At 40.6% G+C, this 24,865-nt stretch overlaps 1 long non-coding RNA gene across 1 annotated transcript in view; it reads right to left on the reverse strand.

Moving 5' to 3' along the window:
* The window catches only part of LOC144382150 (uncharacterized), a 113,246-nt gene that overhangs the window by 46,524 nt on the left and 41,857 nt on the right, over window positions 1-24,865 (reverse strand). The window lies entirely within an intron of this gene.

Consider the following 24,865-nt stretch of genomic DNA (forward strand, 5'->3'; position numbering starts at 1 on the left):
AGAAGAAACAAGTCCAACCTATCCTGGGTCTGGAAACTGGGCTAGCAGCAGTTTTTGGCTTTATCAAAGAACATTTATTATGTGCCTTCTTGTCTATGATGCTCTGCTAGGTACTATGCAGAAAATATTAAACCAGAATGCTTATCTCTGGCTCCATCTCCCCTTCCAGTTGGCTGGTTACTGGGAGAGCCAGCACGGGTGCCGATAAACAAATGGAGTACCCATAGCACGTACAACCCAGACCAGAATGACAGGTGTTGGGAGCCAATGTTTACAGGTCAGTCAATCAGAGAGCAAATCCATGGGAGTTTTATTATTAGACAGGATGGGGTTTCCAGAAATCATCCAAAGAGAGCTTTTCCATCCAAAATCTGTTTGGATTTGGGGGGCTATTGCTGAGAAGCAGATTATCTGCTACACAGTGAGCTTCCTTTACAAGTTCATGGTTTGGTTCCTGGCTGCAAACATTTGACTGAGGAAGCCACAATAACTGTAATGCTGGAAGAACAACTTGCGGCATCCCCTGCTCTTGGGAAGAACCCATTTTTCATGGTGCCATGCAGATCTTGGGCCCAATGCCAACTCTTTTTTAAAACTAATTTACTAATGATGCGTGATGATGCTATAAGCTGCTGGTGATGGGGACGACTGTCATCATTTAGCATTCTTTAAGCATCCTACGGTGAATTGGGGATTTTTAACTGCATCCACTCTGTTTATTACTCTTCTGTTTTATGCATATACTCCAAGTGTGTATAAACAAGACAATATTATAAAAGTATTAAAAATATAAGCACATTAAAGTAACATGAAGCCAGCTTGATTGCCAGCAACAAATCCAGCCGCCACCAACATAGTTCTAGAGCCTTTTGGCCGCACACCAGTGCTATGGGGCCAGTTGTATGAAAAGTAAATTATGCCAATTAGCACTTTACATGCATAATTCCAAAATTAGTTGTACTAGATTTTAAGCTCCTTTAGAGCAACAATAATATTTTCCTCATTTCTCACACAGCCCCTGTTTCAATGCTCCATAAATATATCCTCTCCCTCCAATAGACTAGCATGCATTAGGGCTGAATGTTATGTCAAAAAGCATATCCAGTATCTACTATGCATTGGGCACAAAATAACATCAATAAATATTTTTTTTTAGAAGTTAAAAAAAAAAAAGAAAAAGGGAGTGCCTGGCTGGCTCAGTTGGTGCAGTGTGAGACTCCTGGTTTCAGGGTTGTGTGTTTGAGTCCCACGTTGGGTATAGAGATTACTTAAAAATAAAATATTTTAAAAACCCTCTTACCTAGGCTTGCAAAATGTAAGTCAAAGGTTCCACCCCATTAAAAAAGAGAGAGAGAGAAAAAATAAAAGAAATTGTTAAAAATGAACATTGACTTGGGGTGCCTGGGTAGCTCAGTCGTTAAGCGTCTGCCTTCGGCTCAGGTCATGATCTCAGGGTCCTGGGATCGAGCCCCGCATCAGGCTCTCTGCTCCACGGGAAGCCTGCTTCTCCCTCTCCCACTCCCCCTCCTTGTGTTCCCTCTCTCGCTGTGTCTCTGTCAAATAAATAAATAAAATCTTTAAAAAAAAAAATGAACATTGACTTGAATGAATACTGACCTCTGAAAATTAAATTTGATTCAACATTTGGGTAATAGTGATTTGTCAGTAAAATAAGCCATAAACAAAAGATCCTGGATTCAATGGGCGCCTGGGTGGCTCAGTTGGTTAAGCGACTGCCTTCGGCTCAGGTCATGATCCTGGAGTCCCTGGATCGAGTCCCGCATCGGGCTCCCTGCTCGGCAGGGAGTCTGCTTCTCCCTCTGACCCTCCCCCCTCTCATGTACTCGCTCTCTCTCAAATAAATAAATAAAATCTTAAAAAAAAAAAAAAAAAAGATCCTGGATTCAAATATTTTGTAAAAAGATATTAGGATGGGGAAGTGGTAAGGGGAGGAATGTGGTTAAAAGATACTAACCTCTAGTTATAGGATAAATACTAGGGATGTAATGTACAACATGATGCCCTAGCTAACACTGATGTCTGATATATAGGAAAGTTGTTAAGGTAGTAAATCCTAAAAGTTCCCATCACTAGAAGAAACTTTTTTTTCTTTTTATGCCTTAAACTTATATAGTGATGTATATCAATTATTTCTCAATAAAACTGGGGATAAGAGGTATTGACAGGTCTAAAGATAAAATTTTGAGTCAGCTTTTGGGGAGAGGGTGGTTTGGAGCATCACTGATACATCCTGGGCTTTATTTCCCTATTCTATCCTGATGAATCTTAGAAAAGAATGAGGTTTTGGTTAGAGGGTTATCTCTATGGTCCCTTTCAGGTCCAAGTTCTGGGACTATGACTTGTATAATCCAAAAGGATATAGGTAGGGGCACCTGGGTGGCTCTGACAGTTAAGCATCTGCCTTTGGCTCAGGTCATGATCTCAGGGTCCTGGGATGGAGCCCCATGTCAGGCTCTCTGCTCACCGGGGAAGTCTGCTTCTCCCTCTGCCTCTGCCCCTCCCCCCTGCTCATGCTCTGTGTCTGTCTCTATCTCTCAAATAAATAAATAAAAATCTTAAAAAAAAAAAAAGGCTATAGATTATTTGCAGATGCTGGCCCATTAACTGGAAGGGCCAAATAACTTTTTATAAGTGAATAAATCATAAACAAAGCCAGCTCCAAGACAGCCTCCAACAATCCCCCCTCCTGAGATCTCCACCCTTGTGTAGTTCCCTCCCACATCATGCTAGCATTGGTCTGTTTGACCATCAGCATACAGCAGAACTAGTGGTATGTCACTTCCTAGATTAGGTTATAAAAATAAAAGGTGAGGAATTGAAACCTCCTGCCAATAGCCATGTGAACACATCTGCAAGTGGATTCTCCTCAAAGCTTCATTCAAGCTTTCAGAAGACAGCCGTCTCTGCTGACAGATTGACTGCAACCTCATGAACCAGATCCCCTTGGCTGAGCTGCTCCTGGATTCGTGATCCTCAGAAACTAGGTGAGGTCATGCACTGTTGTTGTTTTAAGTTGCTAAATTTTGGGGTAATTTATTATGCAACAATAAGTCACTAGGACATTTTTTCATCCCAAAGTCTTCCCCTCTCCTGGGGCGTATGAGCAATATCTATTTCACCATTCCTGGAAAAAACGCACTTTGTTTGGCAACATATATTTCATAAGAAAAGACACAAGTTAGTACGAGCATTTTCTTAGCTACCTGGTTTTAAAATCAGTTTCACTCAAGCCAGAACTTTAAAAAGGAAGAAAAACGACCTTATCGCATGTAGTAGGGGTCTCCCTGGGATTTCCATCTCTAATATTTCAAGATTACATGTTACCTTTGCCAAACTTTCCTTCTTTCGTGGCTGTCCAATAGGCACATTACTCTCCGCCATACTTTCTTACTTGGTCTTCCTATGAATCCACTGATTACTTTGAAAGAAACACAGTCATAGGGCTTGGTTCTCTTTCAATACTTCTTTAATTCATACATTTGCTCTTCAGTTCATGACAAAATGACCTTTGAAGATCTTTGAAGACTGTTTTTAGGTCTAAGAATTTTAAAAAGTTAAGTGGGGTGCCTGAGAGTGGCTCAGTCAGTTAAGCATCAGAATCTTGATTTTAGCTCAGGTCATGAGCTCAGGATCGTGAGATGGAGCTCCACATCAGGCTCTGTGCTGGGTGTGGAACCCACTTAAGATTCTCTCTCCCCCCTCCCTTGCCCCTCCCTGCCCCCTGCTCTCTCTCTCTCTCAATAATTAAGTAAGTAAGTTAAAACGTGGAATTCAACTGCTTTGGCCATTCAGTGTTTCACCTTGGAGGTAATGTATATGAAGGTCTCCGAAAGTTCCTAGCATATATGTACAATAAAATTATTATTTATATAGAAGTACAGATTGACTCCCTATTATATAGATAAGGAAATGCTTAATGTGCTTAATACCTAGAGACCAAAGTGGGGAAGAGCTATCCGCTAACACAGCCTGGACTCTACAGTGGATGTCAAGTTCAAAATAGCTCTCATAATTGTAATCAAGAACACCCCCATAGCATGGTTTCTATGATTTCTCTATCATCTGTCATATAGAGCTGTTAACAAAGCTGGTCTCTCAAATGCTTCCTGATAGGTCATCATATAATGATCTAGCACACAAAATGACTCAAAAACTTCTGTGGACAGGAATGATTATTAACACATCACTGTGCCTTTGGACAAACACACTTCTTAGATTTAAGCTAGTAAATTACTGCCTCACACCTCTAGGAAACCATGTGTACGTTTTACCTGATCTGCAAAGGTATAGGCTGTTATAATACCCTCAAAGTGAATTTGTACAATTATTTGTGGGTCAGAACTAAGGGCAATTAAAGCTTTGGGAAAATAATGCTTCCTTCCTTCCTTCCTTTGATGAATTTACTTTGAAGAACCAAAATTTATTTTCTTTTTCCCCCATCTTTATTGTGGTATAAGGACAAATAAAACTACATATTTAAGGTACATAATTTGATGTTTTGACATAATATACATTGTGAAATAATTGTCACAATCAAGCTAATTAACATGAAAAAATGATGTTTCCAAATTAAAAAAATTTGAGTTGCAAATGATTCCCTCATGATTTTACAAAGGAAATGAAGACAAACTGTAAAAAAATTAAATGACAGAATCTTAGAGCAAGAGAAAACAGTTCCTGGGTGTTGTCTAGACAGGCATTCAGAGAGCAGTGATAGTGTTACTTATTTTTATTTTTTTGCCACCTATTGAGAGAAAGAATATCAACTTTCATGTCATAAATAAATCCCTGAAGGTGATTACATTCCCCCTCCTTTCTCCAGAGAAAAAGGAAATTGAAAATTCTGCATAAAATATACATTATTATACTTGGGCAGGCCTCTAAGAGCAAAAGTTTTCTTATAACCTCATTACAATGAAACGATTAACACCTCTTGCATATTAATCAGTTATGATCTTGAAGTTATATGGTCACTTATACCCCAAACACATGTAACTAATTTGACCCAATACCAGTTACCTTTTTCTACATAGCAACCACCCATAAACTTATCAGCCTAACGCAGCGACCACTTATTAAGCTCACAATTCTCTGGGTTAGCAATTAGACTTGGGCTCAGCTGAGCCATTCTTCTGGTCTTGGCTGGGCTAACCCATGAGTGAATGGTTAGCTGCTGGTTGGCTAAGGGGCTCTGGTTCTGAGGGAGGGCTTGTCGAGGATGCCCTCAGCTGGGACAGGTCATCTCTGTTCCACACAGGCCTGTGAAATTGAGGCAATTTCCTGGCCTCTCCCGTCCTCTCTGCTGGCTCACTCTCATCAACATACAAATATGCTGTTATTTCTCTAACTCACACCCAGAAATCCACTTTCGTCTCCAGCTAACACCCTATCTCTCTGCTCATTCTTATAGCAAAACTCTTGAAAAGGTGTCCATACTCACTGTCTCCAATTCTGTTCTTCCCATTTTTGCTTAAAACCTACTCCAAAAGGTTTCAGCCCACACCTTTCTGCCCAAAAAGCTCTTGTCAAAGTCACCAATAACCTTTACATTGCTCAATCCAACGATCCATTCCCACTCCTCACTGTACGTGACCTGTCAGCATTTGACACATGTCATCACCCATCTCCTCAAAACACTTCCTTCCCTTGGCTTCTAGGCAGCACACCCACCTGGCTGTCCTCCTCCCTCACTAACTTCTCCTTCCAGGTCTCCTTGGCTGGCTCCTTCTCATCTTCCTGATCTCTCAATGTCAGAGTTCCTCCAGGCTCAGTCCTTGGACTTTTCTCTTCTCTTCCCTGATTTTATTCACTTCCTGGTGATCTCATCCAGTCTCCCAGTTTTAAGTATCATCAGTATGTTGATAACTCCAAATTTATATCCCCATCCTCTATCCCAAGTCCAGACATAAATATCCAGCTGCTTACAAGGTATCTCCACTTGGATGTTAGATTTTCCTATTTCTGCTGCAACAAACTGAGTGTTAAAACAACATGAATTTAATGGGGCACCTGGGTGGCTCAATCAGTTGGGTGTCTGCCTTTGGCTCAGGTCATGATCTCGGAGTCCTGGGATCGAGGCCCACATCAGGCTCCCTGCTCAGCAGGGACTCTGCTTCTTCCTCTCCCTCTGCCCCTCCCCCCAGTCATGCACTCTGTCTCTCTCTCTCAAATAAATAAATAAAATCTAAAAAAAAAAAAACAACTATGACTTTATTATCTTACTGTTGTGGAGGTCAGAAGTCCAAAATGGGTCTCACTGGGTAAAGTCAAAGTGTCAGCAGGGCTGCATTCCTTCTAAAGGCTCTAGGGAAGAATCCATTTTCTTAGACTTTCCAGCTTTTAGAGACTGCTGGCCTTTCTTTGCTTGTGGCCCCCTTCCATGTTCAAAGCCAGCAATGGCCAGTCAAGTCTTTCTCACATTGCATCACTCTGACACTGACTTCTTAGTCTCCCTCTCCCACATTTAAAGACTTATGATTATATTACATCCACCTGGATAGTGCAGGATACCCTCCCTATAGTAAGGTCAGCTAATTAGCAAATTTAATTCTATCCACTACTTTAATTCCCCTTTGCCATGTAACCAAACTTATTCACAGGTTCCAGGGATTAGGAACTGGATGGCCCCTCTTGGGGGTCATTACCCTGCCTTCCACAGATGTCTTATAGTCATGTCAAACTTAGCATATCCAGGCTGACCTCCTGATCTTACCAAGCCTGCTCCTCTCTAGGTCTTCCTCAACTTCAGTCCATGCCAACCTCATCTTTCCAGTTGATTAGAGCAGAAAATTTAGAGTCCACTTTTTCCTCTTTTCTCTTTCTAACTCATATCCAATCTGTGAGCAAATCCTGTGGACTCCACCTTCAGAATATACTTGGCGTCTGATGATTCTCACCACCTCCTGTGCAACTACGTGGGTTCATTCCCCTCCATTACTCTCCTGGGTTGTTGTTAATGGTCTCTAGATCTCCCAGAGTATCCTAATAGCCTCCCAACCCATCTCTGTGGGTTTCTACCCTAGCTTACCGGCACCTGTCTCCTGCCTGCCCCCACATTGTCTATTCTCAATATAACATCCAGATGGTATTATTTTAAAGATTTTTATTTATTTGACAGAGAGAGAGAGCACAAGAGAGGGAGCACAAGCAGGGGGAGCAGCAGGCAGAGGGAGAACTGGCTCCCCGCTGAGCAAGGAGCCCGATGTGGGACTCGATCCCAGGACTCTGGGATCATGACCTGAGCCGAAGGCAGACACTTAACCAACGGAGCCACCCACCTGCCCCATCCAGATGATATGTTTACAACAGAAGTCAGAAGACAGTCAACCCTTCTCAGCTCCGTAAAAACTAATGTGTGCAAGGCCCACAGGATCTGGCCATTCCTCCTACTTCTCCAACTTCTGTTCCTCCCTGACATACTTTCTTCATTCCACCCACCGGGGCCTCCCTGCTTTGTCTCTAACAGTCCAGGCACCTCCTCAGGGCTTTTGTACTTGGCACTTCACTATTTGTGACACACTCTTCTCCCAGAGGTTTACTATATGGGTCTCTCTTCATCTCCCTCAATCTTTGCTCGAAGTCACATTCTCAGTGAGGCTTTCCTTATTCATCATCCTTTATTTTTAATTTTTCCCCTTTTTCTTTTATTGAAGTTTAGTTGACACACAATGTTACATTAGTTTCAGGAGTACAAGGCAGTGATGTGACAAATGTACTTGTTATGCTCTGCTCACTACAGGTGTGGCTACTGTTTGTCACCATGCTACACTATCATAATACCATTGCCATATTCCCTCTGCATACCTTTTATCACCATGACTTATTCATTCCAGAACTGGAAGCCTATACTTACCACTCCCCTTCACCCACTTTGTTTATTCCCCCCAGCCCCTTCCCCTTTGGCAACCATCAGTTTGTCCTCTGTATTTATGAGTCTGTTTCTGCTTTTTGTTTATTCGTTTTTGCAGATTCCACATATAAGGGAAATCCCTATGATTTTCGTTTTCCTCTGTCTGACTTATTTTACTTAGCAAAATACCCTGTAGGCCTCTCCACATTGTTGCAAGTGGCAAGAGCTCATCCTTTTTTATGGCCAAATAATACTCCTTTGTATATACATACCACATCTTCTTTACCCATTCATCTATGTTTTTTTTGCAGTAGAGATTCATTTTATTATGTTAGTCACCATACATTACATCATTAGTTTTTGATGTAGTGCTCCATGATTCATTGTTTGTATATAACACCCAGTGCTCCATGCAGTACATACCCTCCTTAATACCCATCACCAGGCTAACCCATCCCCCCACCCCCTCCCCTACCCATTCATCTATTAATGGACACTTGGGCGGCTTCCATATCTGGGCTATTGTAAATAATGCTGCTATAAACATACGAGTACATATATCTTCTCAAATTAGTGTTTTTGTTTTCTTGGGGTAAATACTCAGTAGTGGAATTACTGGATCATATGTTATATCTATTTCTATTTGAAGAACCTCCATACTGTTTTCCACAGTGGCTGCACCAATATACATCTCAACAACAGTGCAGTGCACAAGGATTCCTTTTTCTCCACATCCTTGCCAACACTTGTTATCTCATGTTGTTTGGAGTCTAGCCATTCTGACAGGTGTAAGGTGATAGATCATTGTAATTTCAATTTGCATTTCCCTAACGATGAGTGATGTTGAACTTCTCCCATCAGCCTTTAATTGCATGCACATGCACAGAAACACACACATAGAAACCTTTCCTTCCTCAATGCTTTACTTTTTCCAGTAACATTTATCACATTCCAACTTACCATATAATTTACATTTTTAGTTTTTTTTTGTCTCTTACCACTAGTAAATTCCATGAAGGCAGGGATGCCTTGAGGTATTCCTAATTCTTAGGCTAGTATCAGGTACATAGTAGACAATTGGTTAATATTAGACAAGTAATGATTCTATATCAGTTTTTTCTTTTTTTTTAAGATTTTATTTATTTATTTGACAGAGAGAGACACAGCGAGAGAGGGAACACAAGCAGGGGGAGTGGGAGAGGGAGAAAAAGGCTTCCCGCTGAGCAGGGAGCCCGATGTGGGGCTCGATCCCAGGACCCTGGGATCATGACCTGAGCCGAAGGCAGACGCTAACGACTGAGCCACCCAGGCGCCCCAATTCTATATCAGTTTTTTCATCAGTAAAATGGGAATAATAAGAATAGTATAGAATAATAACAATAGAATAAGAATACACTATAAAGTTGTTGGGAGAATTTAATAAGTTAATATATGTAAAGTGTTATCACAGAGCCTGGCACAGAGAAAGCATTAAAAAGGTATTTGCGCTTATAATCGCTCTACCATTTATATTGATTCTTCTCTTGTTACTCAATGAGCACCAAGCAACACCTCTCAAGAGGAACGATAGTAATATGCTGAGAATACACTGTGTCCTAGCAATGAAGATATATGTAAATACTTGCTATTTTATATAATTTAACAAGTCCTCAGCAAGTAAGGATCTTGCACTAATTGCTATTGGACTCTCTAGGCGTGTATGTTGAGGACAGAATGTTCATTGTTCTTATTTTTCTTTTGGATGCACACATGTCAACACGGACAAAGGAACCTGAACTTTATAAAGTCTCTCACCTGTTCAGAACTAACCACAAAGGGCAGATAGATGAGCTAAATCCTCACGACTGCTGTACTTCCACATTCCTTTGTCATTTTTTGGATTTAGGTGATGACCTTCACATCCAGAATCGGCACTAGTCTTTCCCAGTTTGAATATTGGCACAAACCACAGACCATATTAATCTTATTTCAAAATGTCAAAATTCCAATATTCAGAGCATTTGAAGCTGCGCAAATATCCTTCTAGAATACATTAAAAAATCAAAGTATTATCATTGATTTTATTCCTTGCAGCATATACCAAACCAAATCCCAGAGATTCCAGCAAACTTATTTCCATTTACATACCAGTGACGCCAAAGGGTTATTATCTGGAAACAGAAACTCAGTGGAGAGCCAAACCTCAAACTTACACATCTATGAAAATTAAAGTCTGTCCTGACAAAGTAGGTCAAATATCACTGATGTGTGGCTATTGGATGGTGAGTCTTACTCACTCCCTAGTAAATATGAAGCACCAAAAAAATCAATTTTATAATAAATAGGATAATAGCTGGCTGCTTGTCTCTGATTAAATATCACCTCTGCTATTTAATTCAATTACTTCAGACAGAATTCTATGACATTTGATTCTGAATAAAACACTTTAACACCAAGTTTGAAAACAGCAGTGTGTGGTTGTACCTATCATTCATTGTACTGGGATATCTAGCTAAGGGGGCAAGGGAGGCTGAAAGATTTTTTGTTTTTTTATTTTTAATTCCAAAGCTTGATTGTGAATATTAGGGATAAAACCTGGAAGACTCAGAGCATAGAGTACATGTCATAAACCACAGAGCTGGAAAGAATAGGTGATAATATTATAGAGGAGGACAGAGGATGGTAGTGAGTTATATACTACCAATGCCTAGATAATTCATAAGACCCTTCCAGAAATTTAGATCAGGCCTGGAGAGAAGGGGAGAAAGGGAAAAGAAGGTGGAAGAGAAAACCCTTGAATGTGGCAATTTAATCGAAAGAAAATGAATTTTTAAAAAATGACATTTATAATGATTTGGCAAAATTACATTTTCTGCAATCTACTCAACAGAAATTGGGGACTTGAGATCCAAACTCCTTTTTAAAGCAGTTTTTTAAAAAATATTTTATTTATTTATTTGAGAGAGAGAGAGAGAGCACCACCGCTGAGGGAGAGGAAGAAGCAGATTCCCCGCTGAGTAGGGAGCCCTATACGCAGGGCTCAGTCCCAGGACCCTGGGATCAAGACCTGAGCCGAAGGCAGATGCTTAACTGACTGAGCCACCCAGGCAACCCTTAAGCAGTGTTTTAAAAATTGAATATGTGTACACGTGAGTAACAAGGGCTGGGACTATAAAATTCATACCCAGCATACTAGCATTTATTGAGCTTCCAAAGTACTAGAGGCACTAGGCTAAGAGCCTTATACACATTATCACATTTAGTCAATCCAGGGGAAAAAGTGGTCTGAGAGGCTGGCTAGGTATTTTCTATTTGCTGCTCCAGAGCCTTATCTACTTTGTGCCAAAAGAGGCTCACTGATATGAACCACAACCACCAGCCACCTTATCCTTCTGCTTCTTCTGGGGATCGGCTAATGGTAGGACTGGTGGGGAGGGAGATTTGGGTACTTACTCGCCTGGCTCTCTTTATGTCATATTGCCTTGGCTTGTCTTCATCCCTCCATTGAAGGTGATGGCTCCTATCAGGTAGCCCTCTCCATTACTACTGTTATGGACTGAATGTTTGTGTCCCCCTTCCCCAAATTCCTATGTTAAAGCCCTAACCCCCAAAGTGATGATATTTGGAAGCAGGGCCTTTGGGAGGTGATTAGGTTTAGAGGAGATCGTGAAGGCAACCCCCCAAGACGAGATTAGCTTTCTTCTAGGAAGAGGAAGAGAGACCAGAGCTTGCTCTTTCTCTGCCATGTGAGGACACGTGGGAAGGCTGCGGTCTGCAAGCCAGGGAACCAACTCTCACCAGGAACCGAGTCTGCCAGCATCTCGAGCTGGGGCTTCCCAGCCTCCAGAACTGCCAGAAACAAGTGTCAGCTGTTCAAGCTGCCCAGGCTATTGTATTTTGTTAGAGCAGCCCTGCACCCTAAGACAGCTACCCTCTCAGAGTTCCAGGACGGCTGCCCTCCACTGCCCCTTCAGCCACAGGGGTGGGGCTCCCTGACACCACCCGTCTCAAAGCCCTGCACTATTCCTTTCTGATTTCCCGAAAGCCGGCCCACGAGTTAGTCAATAGGCACCTTCTGCTGAGGCGGTCAGAGTGCCCTCTCTTTCCTGCCAGGACACTCACTAATATACATGTAGCTCCTAAGCGGAGACGAGCTGACCATTTCTCAACAGGAATTTCCCCATCTGTGGGGCTACGTGGCTCTTCATGCCTCTTCCAACTCTGAGAGTCTCTCTGCTTACAGTTAAACTAATGAGGACATTTGCTGTGTTTTTATCCAATTATACATGACACAGCAACATTTTCCTGGAAAAAGTTTACGTTCTGTTCAGCAAGCTTATTTTGTCTATCCTCCCAGAAGCTGTTGTGTTGTGACCCCCCACTGCACTCGATTTAAAAGAAAAAGGAATGGAGAAAAAGCCACTGAAGGTCCAGTGTCAGTGCCGGAGGGCCCTCCGTCGACTGGGCGTCCCTGGAGAGTCTGCGGCTCCTGTGCCGGGGACGACGGGTTCTCTAGAGATGGATGCAGAACCCGAGAACGCGGCTCACCGCATGAAGAGGGCCTCCTGTCCACCAGCTCAGCCACTCGCAGGGCTCAAAGCTTTGCTTGGGAGGTACATCGTGATGCTTCGGAAAGCAGCAACATTTATTTGTCAGTGCTTCCAGGGTGTTCCGCTCCCCTGGAGAGCCCGAATCTGCGAATGCTATGGTAAAACGGAGTGAGAAAAAATAATGAAGGAAACGGTCCAGGGCATCTCAAACCATCTCACCTCTCCATCCCATCTCCTTTTGTCTTATAACAAGGAATAATCGCCAAATTGTTGTTCACGTTGCTGTAATTACTGCTAACAATCCCTCACACTTGTCTAAGGCTTTATAATTCATGGAGCCTCTCGTTTTATTCTCACAAGGATCTCATGTGCCCGCGCTCACACACACACGCGCACGCGCCTGTGAAAATTAATAGGGCAGGTATTCTCTTTTATTTTTATTGTTGGTGTTTTGTTTTTTTTTTAAGTTCTCACAATATCTTATCTCTTCCCGTTCCAACCGTTCCGTGCTTTTTATGATATATTATAAATATGCCTTTTCTTGGTCTTCATAATAGTAATCTTACTAGTAATACTATGTGTTCTGTATTATTTGTTAGATATTCATTTGTTGACTATCTTCTGTAAACAGTGAGGTGTTATGGGGAATACGAGACCATTTCTGTCCAGTAGAACTTTCTGCAATGATGAAAATATTCTAAACGTGTTGTTGAAAACTGACCTCTGTGCTATGGAGCCAAAATATAATGTGAGGACAGAATGTGGGATAAAGAACAATAGCTTGATTGTGTTGCCGGCCACGGAGGCTGCAGCGTGCTAAGGCCTTCAAAAACTGCAAGCCCGCCTGAAGGAAGGGGCTGGAAGGTTTTATACGGAAATACAGGATCTAGCCAGTTTTGACAGGAATTGTGGACATGCTTCCAGCTTTGTTCATCATGTCTTCAGGGTGGTACTGGGTTCCTGAAACAAAAGGCTAAGAAGGGAGGAGGGGAGGCTTGCAGAAGAAAGGAAAAAGGTTACTTTAAAATCGAGCTTGGCTGAAGCATTAGTGCATCCATTTTGATTTTTGTTCAACTTTATGCTTTGAAGCATTTTCAAAGGTACTGTGTCCATTATGTTAGCAACTAACTGCATGTGGCCATTGAGCATTTGAAATCTGGCTAATACAACTGAGGAGTTGAACGTTTAGTTTTTGTTTTTGTTTTTGTTTTTGAGAGATTGTGCAAACCTATTGTATTTACAAAAATGGCACAAAAGTGAATTCAACAGTTGATGCTCATGCACACTTCATTCACATCTTCAACAAAAGATATTCTAACACTATAGAACTGAATAAGAGTACTAGAACTGAATAAGAATACTAGCTTCAATGGCAGCTGTTAAGCATTAGAGTCACATAAGTTACACCAGAATGGGCAAATATTGCCCAAGTAAAATTCTATTGTTAAAGCTGAAACAGGTCTAAGGCCATTCAAGTTCAAGCACAGAGATACAAATCTTTCAGAGCCCCATCTAGTTTTCTTGGAAGAATGTGACCTTCCTTCCAACTTGTGGTCTTAAACTTCTGTTTTACAAAATCCAAAAGGAAAATACAAAAGAGATCAATACAATAGAGGTTATATTACATAAGAGTACCATACATAGCTATACTTAAGATGAATTAAAGAAAGCCAAAATATTATAATTGTAAAACTTGCTTGATACTTGTTGAATCAGTCCTGTACTAGGAGTTAGGTAATATATACAATTATTTTCAAGTAGATTATGTTAACTTATTTTAACGTAATGTTAATTTTTAAAAAAGATTATTTATTTATTTATTTGAGAGAGAGAGAAAGAGAGAGTATGAGCAGGGAGGACAGGCAGAGGGAGAAGCAGACTCCCTGCTGAGCAGGGATCCTGATGCGGGGCTCTATCCCAGGACCCCAGGATCATGACATGAGCCTAAGGCAGATGTTTAACTGACTGAGCCACCCAGGCATCCCAATGTTAACCTTTAAAAATCAAAATGTTTGACTTTAATAGCTGTTATCTTTGGCAGTGCAGCTCTAGAACCAGAGCAGCTACTCCTATTTTGCAGGAATTTAGAATCCAGAGGGATGTTGTTGTAGAAGTGGGTGACCGGCAGGAGGCATGGCTTGAGAACAATTACAAACTATTGTATAAAATTCAAAATTATACCAAATACATCTAAACACTGAGATCATCTTATGAAGCTATCAGTGTGGGATGAGGTTAGTTGAAGGAAAGCATTCAGGGAAAATGGGATTTCAGGAACTACTATGATGGAGGAAGGAAGAGCAGAGGCAAGTAAAAGAAAAAGGACCATTTGGAGGAGTGAAAGGAATGGACCCCTGAAGAACAGGAAATGGGAGAGAGGTAAGTGATTCACACCCAGCTGCTGAGAGACTTTGAGGCAAATCTGAAGTGAATGTGGATATTGACCCTGACTAGTGAAGGGTGGCACAATATGCCAGCCCAAGGATACCTTTTTGGCATAAGGAGTATTTCAAGAAACAGCAAACACAGGAGAAGCTCTGAAAACAGAACAGAAGTTACCCTTTTGTAAGAGAAATTTATATTATTAGGAAATTTCCATTTATAAGGGTGTCTCCCTCTCTGTACCAGGAAGAGAAGGATGACTAAGTCATAAGAAACTCAACAATGCAGAAGTCACCAACTTAAATCTTCACGGCAAATCTTACTCTTGTTTACTATACTTGTCCTGCTCCTCTCCCCATAACTGACTTCCCCCACACCCTTCTTTCATCCTTAGCTAAAGATGGTTTTTAAGCCTGAATTCTAAACCACCTCTGAGAGTTACTCAGTTTTCTGAGTGCATCCCATGTATACATCAGATATACGTTATAAACTTCTGCTGGTATTTCTCTTATTAATATGTCTTTTTTATTTTTTTAAAGATTTTATTTATTTATCTGAGAGAGAGTAAGCAAGAGAGAGAGGGCACGAGTGGGGGGAGGGGCAGAGGAAGAGGGAGAGAGAGAATTTCAAGCAGACTCCCTGCTGAACAGGGAGCCTGATGCGGGGCTCAAACCCAGGACCCTGGGATCATGACCTGAGCCGAAGGCAGATACTTAACAGACTGAGCCACGCAGGCGCCCCTAATCTGTCTTTTTTAAAGGGCTCCGGCTGAGAACTTAGAAGGGTAGAGGGACCTACATTAGCAACATGGGAAGACATTATGGGATAGTGTGGACACTGCAAGAGAAAAACAAGTGGAGAGGAAGAAAGAAAACCACTGAGAAAAGCAAGACAAAACAAAACCCTAAAAATGTTGGAGTGCTGTGACCTGGCACATCTTTTGTTGTTTCATTTATTTCCTAAAAATGGTTTCAAATATTAACAGAAGATTAGCTAACTCATTTGCTGGTTTCTGAATTTGTGTAGGAGAGGAAATTTTTATTCTACCCTTCTAAATTCTGTGGCTGGTCTAATAATTAAAATGACATAGGATAGATTAACAGAAGAAAAACAAATTTAATTATGTACATGTACAGGAGACCCAAAAGGCAGCCAGGCAATTGAGGTTTATATAACATCCCGAGCTAAGGAAAGGAAAGGGGCCTGGGACTTCAAAGTGGGGAAGGCAATTTATAAGAAGGGGAGAGGAGGCAATGTTTGACAAACACAGGTTATGCAGATCAGTTTCTTAAGTAAAAATGGTTTATCTCTCTTCCTGATATAGGCCCCCTTTCCAATGTAAATTTCCTTTATAATTGCAGATTTCCCCCACAAATGGAGAAATTTATATTTCTTTTAGGCAGTTAAGGGGGAGGTTAAGAACTTTTCCTGAGCCTTCTGGGTCTTGATTGCCTTCAGCTCAAAGTAATCCTCATGCAGGAGTGGCATGTTTTTTTGTTTTTTGGTTTTTTTTTGAAGGGGAGGGTGAGGGTGGTCTTGTTCTGAACCCCTTTGTTTGCATCATATTGGGAAATATATATGGTCTTTTATTATTAAACATAAACCCCAGCTCTTTTGCAAATGATATTATATTTAATCTAATGACTTTCCACTAATTCTCTTTTCCTTCAACCCTATAAACATGCACACACACCTCACACTCCTGCCCAACACCATGTTCAGAACAGTGCTTCTCAAACTATCTGAGGTGAAGAACCAGTTTTTCTTTTCCCAATCCATCATGAACTCAAACTTTTATAAAATACAACAAAAAAAGAACAAAACTAGAAAAATGGAATAAAAAGACATACAAAATACAAGCCAAGTTTTCTGCTCTTAAATTCAACATATATAAAGTATTCTGACATATTGCTTTAAAAGTTTCTAAATGCTTACCCTCAATTTATTACTTATTTCCTTATGGACTGTGTTAAAAATGATTAAAGAAGACCAATTAGGTGATAAACCTCACGAAGCGGACAGCCTCCATTCTGAGAACCGTAAAGTGGGGAGGAAGCCTGAAAGCTTTTACAAGACAAAGAATAAGAACAAGGAAGAAAGAAATAGAAAATATCAGATTGGCTGGGGCAACATAGTCAAACTTGCTTGGGGTGAGAAGGAAGAAGGAAATAAACATAGAGTCCAGAGTTGGTGTGGCAACTGGGGACTGGCTGACTGGATAGTCTGTTTCTGGTGAAGCTGAGCATTTACAGGGACATGAAAGTTATCTGAGTTTCAGTTTGCTGATGTGGCACCCAAGGAAGGAGCAGTTCCATCTTCTAACTAGAGATTTATTTCAAAAACTGGTAACAAATAATTTGCTATTTGGCACCTGCCCATGCATCATACTTTCAATAGCATTGACTTAGATGTATGATGATTTGTCTATGTAGAATGTTGTATAATAAACAGAAATTTATTATTTCTATATATACATAACAGACTGCATAAACAATATTATCTTTCTGATGTTCAACTATTTATGCTTTTTTAAAAAAAGGTTTTACTTATTTATTTGAGACAGAGTGAGAGAGAGAGAGCACAAGCCAGGAGAGGGACAGAGGAAGAAGCAGATTCCCCACTGGGCAGGGAGCCCAATGTGAGGCTCCATCCCAGGACCCTGAGATCATGACTTGAGCCAAAGGCAGATGCTTAACTGACTGAGCCACCTGGGTGCCCCTATTTATGACTTTAAAATAAAGCAAATCATTTGAAGTTCATAATCTTTAAGGAATCAAGTTTTTTCTGAGAAGTCCTCTTTAGTTCTTGGCTTATTTTCTTGCACTTGTAAATATTTAAAAAAATATATCAGTTTTCCAATGGACTCTTGTGTTCAAATAAAAATATGTTGGACACCCCAAATGAATATCTACAGGTATTTATTTCTAATACTCTATGTTTGTCTGTTTAATGTGTTTCTTGTTAAGAACATTTTTATTTGTGAATGAAATCTTATAAGACAGATGCTCATAACATTACAGTTTATTGCCACAAAAAAAGAGTGATCTATCAGAAAATGACTGAGTTTTCACAAACATCAATGTCATACTGCTGTGTGAGGAAATGGAAAAAGTCTGGCCAAGAGAGAGGCGAGGAAATAGTGTTTAGCACTGCAAGGATTTGCAAATGTGCAAAGTACAAATTTGTTTATTAAAAACAACTGGCTTAAAGTTTTAAATACTTCAAAAATTCCTTCATCTAACACTGCCTTTATTCATCCTAAATTTTAGGACAAACATAAAATCATAACAGAAGCCTACAGGAAAAAAAGCAAGTGCATATCACTTAGGAATAACAGCCTCAGAAAAAACTGAAATAAAAGCTCAAAGGCTGTTGGCATTTATTTTCCCTTCACTCCCTTAAAATTTTGGAGACTTTGCATTCTATTTCCGAAAAATGTGGTTAGTATTTTAACATTTCTACCAATTATGCTGAGCAATCTAATTTAACCTCCATTTAAGAGAAAGGTTTCTTGGTCTTTTTGCAAGTTTATTACTATACAACATGAAAAACAAATGTTATGGGTGATCCTTGATTGGATCCTAGATTGGAAAAAACCCAAAAAACAAAAAACCTTTGACAGGCATTATTAAGACAATGGAGAAAGTTTGAATATAGGTAATACATTAGATAATTTTATTATATCAACATTAAATTTCTTTGGTGTGATATGGTATTATGGTTATATAGGAGAATGTCCTTGTTCTTAGAAAACACATGGTAAACTATTTAGAGGGAAAGTGTCATGATGTCTACAATATATTTTCAAATGGTTTGGCATTAAAAAAAGGCACATGGAGATAGGTAGGTAGATAGATAGATAGATAGATAGATAGATAGATAGATAGATAGATAATAGACAGAGCAAGCCAATGTGGCAAAGTGTTGATAATTGGTATATTTAAGCAAGGCTGTTCCTAACCCTGGGTCAAAAGTACAAATGGAGACTCATATACTATGCCTAAATACTTAAAGTTATAAAGCAAATTCATAAAATAATACCTTCTATCCTTTATTTTGACGAATACATCTTCATAATGATCTGGAAACCAAGTTTAAATTTAGAATTCACAAACTCCTGCAAGTTTTATGTTAGAACATAGTAATTCAAGGAAAGCCAGCCCTGGTCTCCTGGCCTGCAGCCAGTTCCATTTCTCTCCCCATCCCTAAGTCCATCCGTATCATAAGGGGCTCTATGCACATTTGTGTGGACCTCAGTTCATGCATTCAAGTGCCATCTGTGGGGTAGCAGAATATGAAACCCCAAAACATGCCCCTTCGGCATAAGGATTATTTTGAGCTGAAGGCAGCTGAGAAGAAGCAGGTATAAAAAAGTTCCGTGCCCTCCCTCTATTTGCCAATCACCAGAGATAACTTTAGATCCTATTAGCCTGGATATGGCACTGGAAGAATCTATATAACATACTTTACTATCCAGCTTTTGTCTACCATTAGTTTCCTATATATCTGCCTCCCTATTATTTGCTGCCCCAGAGACTCAAAGTCTTTTCCCTTTGTCTTGTCACTTCTATAAAAATGTATTGTTCCTTTGCTAAGATACTATGTAAACTCAGGGTCTAAATAAACCTTTGAGTTACTCATTTTTCCCTGGGTATATGAGGTGTACATGTTAATAAACTTCTATTTGTTTTTCTCTTATTAATCTGTCTTTGGTTATAGAGAATCCAGCCAAGAACTTAAAAGGGTAGAGGGAAATTACTTTTCCTCCCCTACACATCCAGATCAGCTCATCCATATCATCCATAACCACTCCCACAAATGGCTGTTTCTTGGCCACCTTTGGGCCAAAGGATAATGGATGTGGTCTAACCTTAGGAAAACAGACCCCAAAAAGATTAAAGTAGCAGGGATTCCAGGGTCTAGGATACCTGCAGCATGGACTAAAAGTGAGGGGTTGTGGTGGGAGCTGAGCTCCAGATGGGCATGCCTCTTGGCTCAGAATACTTCTCATCCCCTGGGGAGGACCAAGGCTGGAGGAGAAAAGGGCCCTCCAAAGGATGGGTAGCACTGGATCTAGGTGAAGGGATATGGATTTCCAATGAAATTATTTTTTCAATTTTTAACTTGAACATATTGGCGTATTTTTTCCCACTTTCCAAAAATGCATTGGAGATGATTTGGAAAAAAATGTTTTATATCCCGTTCTTTTCACATATCATTCTAACAACTACAGAGGGAGAAAAATTAATCTTCCCTCTACCCCAGGAGTTCTTAGCAAAGACCTCTGTAGTAAAAGAAGTTTATTAACATGTATACTTCATGTATATTTGGGAGATGCCCAGGGAAAAATGAGTAACTCAGAGGTGGCTTAGAGGTCAGGCTTAAATACCATCTTAATTGGGAAGGGAAGGGGGGTATAGGCCTCTTAGAGGGGAGAAAGTGATTTTTAGGGAAGATGAATGGATTCTTGGAAAAAATAGATGGGAGACATGATAGTTTGTGATGAAGTTTGGGTGTGGTCAGTGATTCCTGGTTGGTAAAGCTCCCAGGGAGGGGATAACTGAGTTCCTTTTGTTGTTCTGTCTTGGGGCAGATATGAGGAGTTCAGAGAAAGCCCCTCCTTGCATTTAATATTTTTCAAATGCCTGCAACTCAAAATAATTAATATGCGAAAGCAGCATATTTTGAGGTGGCATGTCCTGAACTCCTACACTCATATTTTGAGATGGCACATTCTGCTATTACATGATTAAAACCTCTTTGCAAATGTTATTTTTAATATTCATTATACGCAATCTGTAATATTGTGATTTATAATAAAAGAAATACATATTTGGTCTTCATCCCTGTTCCTGGCACAGAGCTAAAACCTCTGGAATTGCCTAGGTGTTGACAGTGGGACAAGGTGTCTTTTGTCATGTTAATGAGGTGACTCGTGGATCGCTGGGAGGGATGGGAGCTCCTTGTTGCCAGGGGAAACAACCAGGTGTTTAGAGGGCTGGAATTTTCAATCCCACCCCCTGATTTTTGAGGGGGAGAGGGGCTGGAGATTGAGTTTAATCACCAATGGCCATTGATTTAATCAACCATGCTTCCGTAATGAAGCTTCCATAAAAAACCAAAAGGACTAGATTCAGAGAGCTTTCTGGGTGGGTGAATGCAAGGAAATTTGAGGATAGTGGTATGCTCAGAGAGCGTGGAAGCTCTGAGCCCCTTCCCACATGTACTGTTTTATAACATATCCTTTTATAATAAACTGGTGAATGTTTCTCTGAGTTCTGTGAGATGTTCTAGCAAATTAATTGAATCTAAGGAGGGGTTTGTAGGAACCTCCCATCTATAGCCACCTGGTCAGAAGTACACGTAACAGACCAGCACTGACATTGACTTCTCAAGGAGGTGGAGGCGCACTGTTATACAACTCAGTCCTTAATCTGTGGGATCTGAGGCTATTTTCTAGACAAGTAGTGTCAGAATTGAGTTGAATTGTAGGCCACCTGGTCAGTGTCTAGTGGGAATTTCCCATTTACAGAACTCAGGCATGTGGCCATGTCAGACTTGTAGGAGAGCTGGAAAAGGCAGTCTGAAAGCCCAGAAGGAGAGGGAAATAATGTGACTCACCCCATCCAAACTCTTCTGTCTACTAAGAGAGTATACATCTGCAGGTTGTGCAGGGCATTTACAGTTTCAGCCTGTCAGTGGACGTAAGCAAGAGGCCTCTAGGGTTTTGTTTTATTTTGTTTTGTTTTTTTCATTTCCTGGAGGAGTCCATGAACCTCTACTCTGCCAAATGTGGCCATGGATCTCGTAGGATCCCCCTTCGGTCTCCAGCCTCCATAAATATTTGAGATTGGAAACCCTCGGGAGGAATTTGTCTTGCCAACAATCCCTTTCAAATGGACTCCATGACAACAGTTCTGTTAGCCCTTGTGTTTGAGCCAGTTTGGTGGTGATATTCACTGTATTCACTCTAGTGTGTAGACTGTATTCACTCTAAATGAGGAGTCCTTGCATTTGTGGAAATTGCTTCCCAATGGTCTCTCTGCAATTTTTAAAATGATGCATTTCTTATAAAGGAGGCCCAAGTTACTTATTTTAGTTTAAACTCATAGTGTTATTTTTATAACTGGAGCAGAGAGTGACTGCGTGCTATTCACTAAAATTTCGAGAAAGTGTCAGGCCTTAATGGATTTATATTTCAAACCTTCTGACTTTACTTTCTTTACATTGATTTTGGGTACTGACTGAACTTATAATCAAGTTGAATGTCTGGCAGAGTTGGGGAATTCAGTTGCTGTCATGCTAAATAAAGGCTTTAATCTGGGGAAAAGGAGATTAAAAAGATCATTTTAAGTTAAAGGATGGGGGTTCATTTGAGCATCTCCAAAAGAAAGCTCCAAACTACCCAAAACTGGATGAGTCCTAAGGAAGTCTTTTTGGAAATGATTTTAGCTAGTAGGCCTACCAGTCAGGCTAGTTGGCAATGTTTGCCCATGAGCAAGAAGGTTGAAAATTGACTTCACATGGTTAGTCATCAATACACACACACAGGAATCTGCCAAAGAATCTTTGAGGAGCAGAGAGACACATGGGTGCGGATGGCCTCAACCCAAATTCTCAAAATATTAGGGGAGCACAATAGGACTAGTGAGGATACTATTTGTGTTCCTTGGAGGCAACATTAACTCTGAAAAAAATTTTTTTCCTGTCGCTTTAGGAAAAAGGCAAAAATAAAAGAGATGCCAGAATTATGTTGCTGTAAATAAACCACTACTATTGGCAAAACAATTAATCATTTACTCAACAAGCGTTTATTAAGCACTGGCACTAAGTACTGGAGATAGGAAGATGAATGAAAGTTTCTGCCCTCAAACAGCACATAGCCTAGGGCAGAAGAAAATAATTGCAAAACAGTGTCATAAGGGCTGTAAGGAAGGCATGCATAAGTCGTGGGGGGGGGCACAGAGAAGGAAGCAAGTTTGGAGAGGATGGTTAGGGAAAGACTTACTGAAAACACCCTTGGGATGCAGCTCAAAGGATGAACAGGAGTTTGCCAGTATAAGCAGCACTTTCCTAGGAGAGGAAAAGCATAGCAAAGCTTGTCAGAGCAGAAAAGCACGCTCCAACTTTCACATCAATTTGGTTACTAAAGCTGTTTTCATGGTAGAACTATTTTTATTTCAAGGTTTTCTCTTTTGATTTGCTTTTCTTTACATTTTAGAGAAAGTGTATCTGTGGAAATACATAATGGAGCACCCAAGCAATCTCACCATTGTGGAGTCGAATGCACCCAGGATGACATCTGAATCTCTGCTGCTGACCTTGTTTCCCTAAGGTTCCCTGGCAAAACCATGTGGATGAGAGCATGACCATTAGAAAAAGGGCATTTTAAACCTCTGGTTTTTTTTCAAGTTAAAAACATACAAACCACTTTTCTATAGTCATATAGTTAACTTTTGATTATTCAGGGACACGGGGATAAAAGTTAGGATGACCAAACCAGGAAAAACAGGGGAAAGAAAAAAGGAAACAACTGTAAAGTTCATTTTTAAAAATCAGAGTCAAATGAAAGAATTAAAATCAAGTATATCTGTTCTTACACTAATTATGAATGGACTGAACTTGCCCATTAAAGTCAGAAACTGAGTGAGGTTAAAAAGAATAAACCGCCCTAAATGCTGTTTCCAACAAACACCTGACACACAATGACAAAAAGGAAATGGGATAGTAAGTTACCTCAAAATCCACACTTGTTCATGATTTTAACTGCCTTCCTCCATCCGACTTCTTGCCTCAAGCAAGGTTTTTAGAAAAGTCAAATTGGCAATCTTAAGGACCCCTAATATTTACCAACAACATAATTCTCCAATGGAAATATAAGTAAAGCAAAAGGGTTGTTGGGGCTGTCAGAATCTAGAAGTCAAACCCAACTTGTAACACCTGAAACCTAGAGCCCGTTGGAGGATTTTCTCCCAACACTGCTCGTGTCATGTTATGTTAGGAAAGAGATAGATAGTAGGCATGACCCAGGAAAATTCTCTCTGTTCTGATGTAGGAAAGACGTTATTAGGGGTCGAAGCCAACCGCCAAGAAAGGATTCTTGAGAAGTCTTTGGTGCAAAAAGGTGATTTTATTAAAGCACGGGGACAGGACCCATGGGCAGAAAGAGCTGCAATGGGGTCATGAGGAGTGGCCCATTATAGACTTTCAAGTTGGGAGGGGGTTAGGGATAGCGTAAGTCTCTAAGGAATTTTGGAAGCAAGGTTTCCAGGACCTTGAGGGGGCTAGTTATTGTTGGGAAAAGGTCATTTATTACCATCTAATAAAACCTTAGTCATGAGACCCTTCAGATGTATATAGGTGGGCCATATGCTTGGGGGATGATTACCAACATGTATCTTGGAGGGGGGAGCATTTAGAGATAAAGGAAGTTTCCAAAAGAATATGTTAAAGTAGACTTACAGGATCCTGGGGGTGGGGGTGGGGGGGCAGTCAGGCTAGGATTCCCTTCTGCCCTTAGCAAAGTATTAACATTGAGGCAGCTGAGTCCCTAGAGGAATGTCACTCTGCCTGTCTCAAGGACTTGTCAGTGGGTGTAGGTAGTAAGGGAATTCAATAATTTTTCTTCTGCCTTTGTTTCCCACATCATGTTCCTTACCGCAGGCTTATCCTTAATCCTGTTTCCTGGTGAAGAGGATACACCACGTGGGACTCCAGGGTCTCCTTTTTCTAAAGAAGGTAACTCTAAGTCTTGCAACCCTACAAGTTGGCCAAATAGCCTCCTAGGCACCATTACTTTAGGACCACACCAAAATTGTAGGGGTGGCAAGTAGGATCGTTCCAGTGGCAAAACAAATAAACAAGCAAAAAGGCTAACTCAAGAAAGAAAAGAAAGGAAAGGGCTGCACTTGGGCTTCTTCTATAGCCTAGAGCAGAGTTGATCCTGATCATTCTAGAAATCAACAATTACAACCTTCTAGGACATTATATATCCTCTCTCAAGAAGACAGGAGTGGTTCCTGCACCATTTTTCCTGAATTCCAGATAATAGGAAACAGCTTCTATCGACCCAAATTAAGAAGGG

This window comes from Halichoerus grypus, chromosome 6, assembly GCF_964656455.1.
Source record: "Halichoerus grypus chromosome 6, mHalGry1.hap1.1, whole genome shotgun sequence".
In the NCBI taxonomy this organism is placed as follows: Eukaryota; Metazoa; Chordata; class Mammalia; order Carnivora; family Phocidae; genus Halichoerus; species Halichoerus grypus.